Raw genomic sequence first — 7,238 nt, forward strand, 5'->3', positions numbered from 1 at the left:
AATCCCCATAAGAAAATCTCTTTGGATCTGAGAAAAGGATTAGGGAATCTGAATTCTTGAAATTAACTCTCCTCTTTTTCACTGAAACTAAAATCTGAACCAGAATTCAAATCCGTATCTACGATGTAATATGGCCTTCATGTTCAGCTTGAAAAGTTAGATTTCTCTAACTTGAGGCTTACATTAAAGGTCTATTTTGTTAATCCACATCCCAGGATAATGTTTAGGTTTCTGTTACTTCCTTCTTTTGAGAAAGACAAAAATGGTTTTTGAAAGACAGGTGAAGTGGTTTTTTTTAAGCCTGCAAAAGAGCCCAAGATTTGAGACCAGCCACAATTTCTTTCAGGAAAGCTTTCTATCCATTCTATAGACAGGTGTATGGAAAAATCATAGTATTTCTTATAATAGGTATTTCTTCAAGTTCTCACTGCAAAAGTCTCATGAAAATTTGAAAGCATACCACAAAAGTAGAGAAAATAATAGGGATAATCCTCCCACATCCCTATCCCCTATATTTAATAATTATAAAACTTAGCTGTATTTGCTTCATCTATCCTTTTTTCCTTTTCCACCGTAATACTTTAAAGCCAATCTCGGGCATTATGTTATTTCATCTTAACAGTAATTGGAGCCATTCTCAAAAGTTTTTGTTAGCAGAAACTGCTGGTAGAAGTCAGGTTGATTAGAAGATTCTACATTAAGTATCTGTAACCCTATGTTAACCTCTTAGAATAAAGTATATGCATGGAGGAAATGTCTCTGTGCTTGGGATCTGCTACATCTTTGTGACTTCAGGCTTGTTCAGTTAGATACAAAGGAATCAAAAGCTACATAGCTCCTTGAGACCCATGTTTAATCCCTGTTTATCCCTAGTCTCCTCCCTCATCTTTGAAAACTTGAGAGACAGAATTTTCTTTTTTTAATATTTTATTTATTTATTTGACAGAGAGAGAGAGAGCATGAGCAGAGGGAGAAGCAGGCTCCATCCCAGGACCCTGGGACCATGACCTGAGCTGAAGACAGACACTTAACAAATGAGCCACCCAGGCACCCCAAGAGACAGAATTTTCATTGCCTCTTTTCAGTAATATACTTGAATGTTTTAACACATGGAAAATGACTTGGTATATTTTTGTCCATGTAATGATCAAAGTGAATATGACAATGAATGCATTATTTACTAAATTAAAAAGCAATGTGGATATTTGGTTTTTGTTTTCTTTAAAAGGCTTGATAATTTAGAACTTCCAAAATCCTACATTAGGCTTATGCTGAATAATTTTGCCTTCTTAAGTTTCTTTTCATGAAACTGATACCTTCGACTTGTTGTTTAGCTTGGCCAGATGCTCTTTATGTGAGTGTGTATATCCTGGCTCACACACTGGAATGATGAGATATGAATTCATTTGGATCACATTATAATTAATTGCAGGCTTTCTCTACTGTCCTTTTGAATTTTCTAATTAAATTTATTTTACTTTTTGCTCTGATGTGGTTAACCTCAGTTTCTTTGAATTTAGCTTATTTAACACACAACTGAGGACATTATAAAATTTAAAATGGCTTGTTTAGAGAAGTGTTCCCTAGAAAGGTTCTGGATGAAAATATGGTATGCTCATACTAGGCCAAAAAGAACAAAGAAATGTCCTCTGACATTTGATACCTGTGGATAGTTGTCCAGAATGAGTTGTCATCACATCCAAAAAATGTATTGCAGTAAAGAATAAATTCACCCACAAAAAGGGACTGTATTAAAGGGAAATACTCATTTATGTTTTACAATCTCTATTTGGGCATTTGTTTCCATAAATGATTAAGTAAACTACCACATCAGTGGTTTGGAGGAGTCAAAGATGTGTAAGATTTCGTTCATATTATAAAAGAACCTTAATCTAGTAATGAACTATGTCTGTAGTTAACTATATTGCAAGGGACCATTAGAGAAAACAAAACCCCTTCTAGCTGGGGTCCCCAGAGAGGGCTGGTAAAGGAAATGTGGGGTGAAGCAGCAAGGACCCATTTTATAGGCTTCTCCTAAGAACTGTCCTAATTTTTAGATATTTGATAGTTTCACTGTCATATGGGATCATTTAAAGTATAATTGCTTTTATTTTGGCAATTATATATTATTGTAAGTATTATAAATATATTTTTTTCTAAGAAATTTTATGGGAAGTATTTAACTGCCTCTGGATATTATTTATTATTCTCTTTGTATTTTTAACACTACATTATTCATTTCTATGAACCTTGGATAGCAAAGCACAATTGCTTAATATGGGAAATAAGTAATAACATATTGGGCCATACAAATAGATTCCATAAAACTTTCTCTCCAAAGACTTGACTTACTTAAATACCAGGATACAAAATGTCAAATGTTTGAGCTCATTGAAAAAAGCAGAAAATATTGATGTTGCATGTTCTCTTTACAAAGCACTGATCTTACTGCTTTTTAGAATCTGGTGGTGGCTGTTTGTTTTCTTATCCCAATTTGAATGTCCAAAACAAAAGCCAGACCTAGTTGACACTTAAACAATAGAATGTTACATTAGTTTGTGATCCAAAGTGAAATGTGCACAGGCAGCCTGGCTGGCCCCAGTTTCACAGTTGACTGCCGACTTCACTTCAGATTACATAAACATGTATTGCAAAACAGCTCTGACGGGAACCTCATAACCTAAACAGCATTCTCTGAAATGTAACTTGTCTTTTTATATAAAAGGAAAAATTAAATCAAAATTATTTTGAAGAAAAACAACTCCAGGATTTTGTTCAATTGAATTTTACCAGGAAATGCTATTGCCTAGTAGCACTGACCTTGGGGCAGAGAGAAGCTGAAGTCATGTATTTTGCAGGGTCAGACTTCTCTAGTGACTTCACGTGTGTCACATCAAGTCAATCAAGTGACTGGAGCATCTATTACCTTAGGCCACAAGGAACCCTCCTTTAGTATTCCATCCTGGAGAAAGGTATGTGCTGGGTTATGTTCACCAAGATCTAAAATGATCACCCCTTTTGGACAATAAACTGTTGTGATCTCGCCCTGCAAGAACCTTACAAAATGAAGGTGGCATTTCAGGTAAGTGTATCCTAGTTTCTGGCAAAGAGCTAAGTGTCATAATCTTCTAGAGCTATTTAAGGGCAATAAAAAGCTTTACTTTTCTGCCTTCCCTTAGTAAAATTTCCTTCTTTTCCCCCAATGTCATTTTTTTGCATATTTCCTTACTCTTCTGTCTTTTTAAAAGATTAAAATATTCTCCATTCTCCTTATTCATCATGGGCCATAAAGTAAGGATTGCAGTTGGGATTGGGACTAGAAAGAGCATACTCCAGATTTTTCCTCCTTTCGCCCTCACTTGATCCCAAGTGATGTAGTTTTGTTGGGTCATAGCAGACACTTAATGCACACTTAAATTAATGAGACAGATTTTGACTTTAACAGAAAGCAATCAGTTAATTGCTATTTTCTAAAATTTTATTCCATCAGCCCTCTTCCCCCCACCCCAAAAAATAGAACTGGTTCAATCAGATTCAGAATTAGACCTTAAATCAATGTTCTTACTGAATGCCAGACCCTGTGCTAAACACAGAGTATATAGTAATGAACAAAGTGGATGTAGCCTTGACGTTTAGCATTTTTTTTTAAGATTTTATTTATTTATTTGAGAGCACAAGCAGGGGAAGAGGGAGACGGAGAAGCAGAGTCCCCACTGAGCAGGGAGCCCGATGTGGGGTTCCATTCCAGGACCCTGGGATCATGACCTGAGCCAAAGGCAGATACTTAACCAACTAAGCCACCCAGGAGCCCCAGTTTAGCTTCCTTTGCCCTGTGTACCAACAGCTGGTCATTTTCACTAGTTGTCACTGAAATGCCAGGCATTGAGCTTTTCCTGCTGGTCTGTCTCCATTGAATGCTGGGATGTAGGCACATCATACACCTTTTGAAGAGGTGAGTATGGGACAGGTGCAATAAATGCAAATTTATGTCACACGTTTATCAAGATAACACTTTTTTTTAAGAAAATTTCTCAAAATCCTAGGGTAATCACATAAAATGATATAGACATGTGGACAAAAACTGGAAGGGAGAGAATAAACATGGGTGAATAAACATGGGTGACCTGATGAGGTGATGGGATTCTAGGTATATTATTTCTATTGTCACTTAATTATTTACATAACATATTTCTTAAAAGGATGTCTAGAAAAAATCATGGAAAAGAAGTTTTGCAGAAATGAATCTACATTCAACCCATGAAGTTAAAGAGCATCCTACAAACAACCTATGGAACAGGTGAGAGAGATCTTTTGTTATAGGGCGGACCCAGGATTGTGGGGCTGGTCGCTTATATAATTTGGAGTTCCCCTTTAAGGAAATACATGCAAAATTAGGAAAGCAGCCATGCAAATGAGGAGCCCATGACTTAAGCATCTCTCTAGCTTTGAGGTGAACTGTCCACAAGGGTGGGGCATTTAGGAGGTTGAAGGAGATATAATGAAAAGTTTTCTGCCCTCACATATGTCAAACTGCATTCCTCTGCTACCTTTAAGAACTCCACTTTTACCAAATCTGAGCTTCTATTTCTGGAAGAGTCAAACAGGATTTGGCAAAGTAGCATGGGGTACAAATTCATTAATGGTTAACTTGGGATCAAAATCGGGTTTTTTTATTTTTTAGATTAGAGTTTTTACTTGAGGGTGGGTCTTGCAGTAAGTTTTGTTATTGTTGTTATTGTTTCTTTTAATTTTTACAGAGATGAAGAGTACAAAGAATACTGTCTCATTGTCCAATAGCTATTGAATGAATTTCAGAATAGCTGAGGAACGTTTTAAGGGCTCTTGATGTAAGAACACACTACCAAGAGCAACATTTATTTATTTACAGTGCTTTCTCCCAAAAAGGATCTATTTCTACTGCATTAAAGTAAAATCAGCTCTTAAGGATTAACTTGAACATTTTCTAGAAAATAAATTAGAAATCTTTGACACTCTGGGGCTGCCTGGTTGGCTCAGTTGTTAAGTGTCTGCCTTCAGCTCAGGTCATGATCCCAGGGTTCTGGGATCGAGCCCTGAATCCAGCTCCCTGCTCTGTGGGAAGCCTGTTATCCCTCTCCCACTCCCGCTGCTTGCATTCCCTCTCTCCCTGTGTCTCTGTGAAAAAAAAAAAATTAAATCTTTAAAAAAGAATTTATGACACTTCTTAAGTAGAGGAAACTGAAATGATTCAAATAAATTATTCCTTAATGCCATCTCATAGTCCTTTATTGTATGAAGATTAAACCTATTTCAGTGCAGTAAAGTTTTACTGATTGTCCCAAATTTTGGAAAGGCACATAGAGTCATTCTTCCTAGTGCTGCCAGAATCCAATATTTAATGACACTGTTTATATTCTTCGTCTGTAAAATCATTCAGTGCCCCAATAGAAAAAGGTCAAGGACCTTTGCAGCAGACAATTCTCAGAGGAAAAACTGCGAATAAACATGAAGAGGAAAAAAAGTTCAGGGTCAAACTAGTGATCCATGCTAATGGATAACCTCAGAAACATAATGTGAGTGAAAGAAGCCAGAAGCAACATGCAACATCTGTATGGTTTCATGTACATGAAATGTCTAGAAAGACAAATTTATAGGAACAGAAAGCAAACTGATAGCTGTCTGGACCTGGGCACAGGAGCAGGGATTAATCATTAATAGGTGTCGGGGGGGGGGGGGGGGAACGTTCTAAGATGACAGTGTTGCAGGGTTCTTGTCTCACAGAGTCAAAGAATTAATCTCATGGACAAAAGGGTGAAGTGCAAGTGAAAGTTTATTAAGGCAAGGTGAGAACAGAAAGGAAAGCTCTCTAGAGAGAAAAGGATCCTGAATGGGTTGCCACTGATGGCTTTTATGGTTAGTCTTTTATAGAAAACTGACCAGGGAACTTGGTAAATATCTCATCTATAACATTTAAGACAAGGTGGATTTGTAAATATGAACGTATCCCATCTATATGTAGAACAAACAAGGTAGATTAGTTATGTTCCCTTCTCTGTGGTTAGTATCTTGTCTGTAACGTTTCTCCACATCTGGGATTTCTGTGAGCCTGCTTAGGTAGCCCCCTGCATGACCCTAGCCTTGTCACTCTCTATATGTCTCTCCCTACCTAGCCTCACCTGTCCCTTACTCAACAGAAATATTCTAAAAGCGGATTGTGGTAATGGTTATACTACTACATAATTTCTAAAATCATTGGGTTGTATACGTACACTGGCTGAATTTTATGGCATATGAATTATCCCTCAAAGCTGTTAAAGAAAAAAGTTCAATCTTACTAGCCAAAAAAAAAAAAAAGTAACTTTAAATGCTTTTCTACTTGACAAATACTAAAATAACAACAACAACAATAATTATAGTACTCTGATAAAAATGTGGAGAAAGGACACTCAGACACATGCATATGGGTGGGTGCAGATTTCCTGTGAGTTATTTGGCAATAGGCACCAAGGCTTCAAAGTGGGCCTTTGACTCATTTCCAGAGGAATATGCTAATGAAATGATTGGACAAATGTTGACATACACACACAGAAATGTTCATCTCTTTATTCTTTATATTAGAAAAGTTAGAAACAACCTTAATGTCCCACAGCAGGAGATGAGTCATGGAATAGCCATCTAACAGAATACTGTGTAGCTATTCAAATGATGATGCAGATGTATAAATGTCACATCAAAAGATGTTTCCAAATATTAGTGAAGAGAGATTACAGTTAACTATAGAATTAAAAACATTTATACATATATAAATATCCATTTATACATATATAAGGGGCTAGGAGTTTATATAAAAATATTAACATTAGGGACACCAGGGTGGCTCAGTGGGTTAAGCCTTGGCCTTCAGCTCAGGTCATGGTCTCAGGGTCTTGGGATCGAGCCCCGCATCCGGCTCTCTGCTCAGGAGAGAGCCTGCTTCCTCTTCTCTCTCTGCCTGCCTCTCTGCCTACTTGTGATCTCTCTCTCTCTCTCTGTTAAATAAATAAAATTTTTTAAAATTTTTTATTTTTTTTCTTAACATATAATGTATTATTAGCCCCAGGGTTACAGGTCTGTGAATCGCCAGGTTTACACACTTCTTCATAGCACATAACTTCCCCAATGTCCATAACCCCACCACCCTCTCCCTCCCCCCCTCCCCCCAGCAACCCTCAGTTTGTTTTGTGAGATTAAGAGTCTCTTATGGTTTGTCTCCCTCCCGA

The sequence above is a fragment of the Neovison vison genome, chromosome 1 (assembly GCF_020171115.1).
Source record: "Neovison vison isolate M4711 chromosome 1, ASM_NN_V1, whole genome shotgun sequence".
Taxonomy (NCBI): domain Eukaryota; kingdom Metazoa; phylum Chordata; class Mammalia; order Carnivora; family Mustelidae; genus Neogale; species Neogale vison.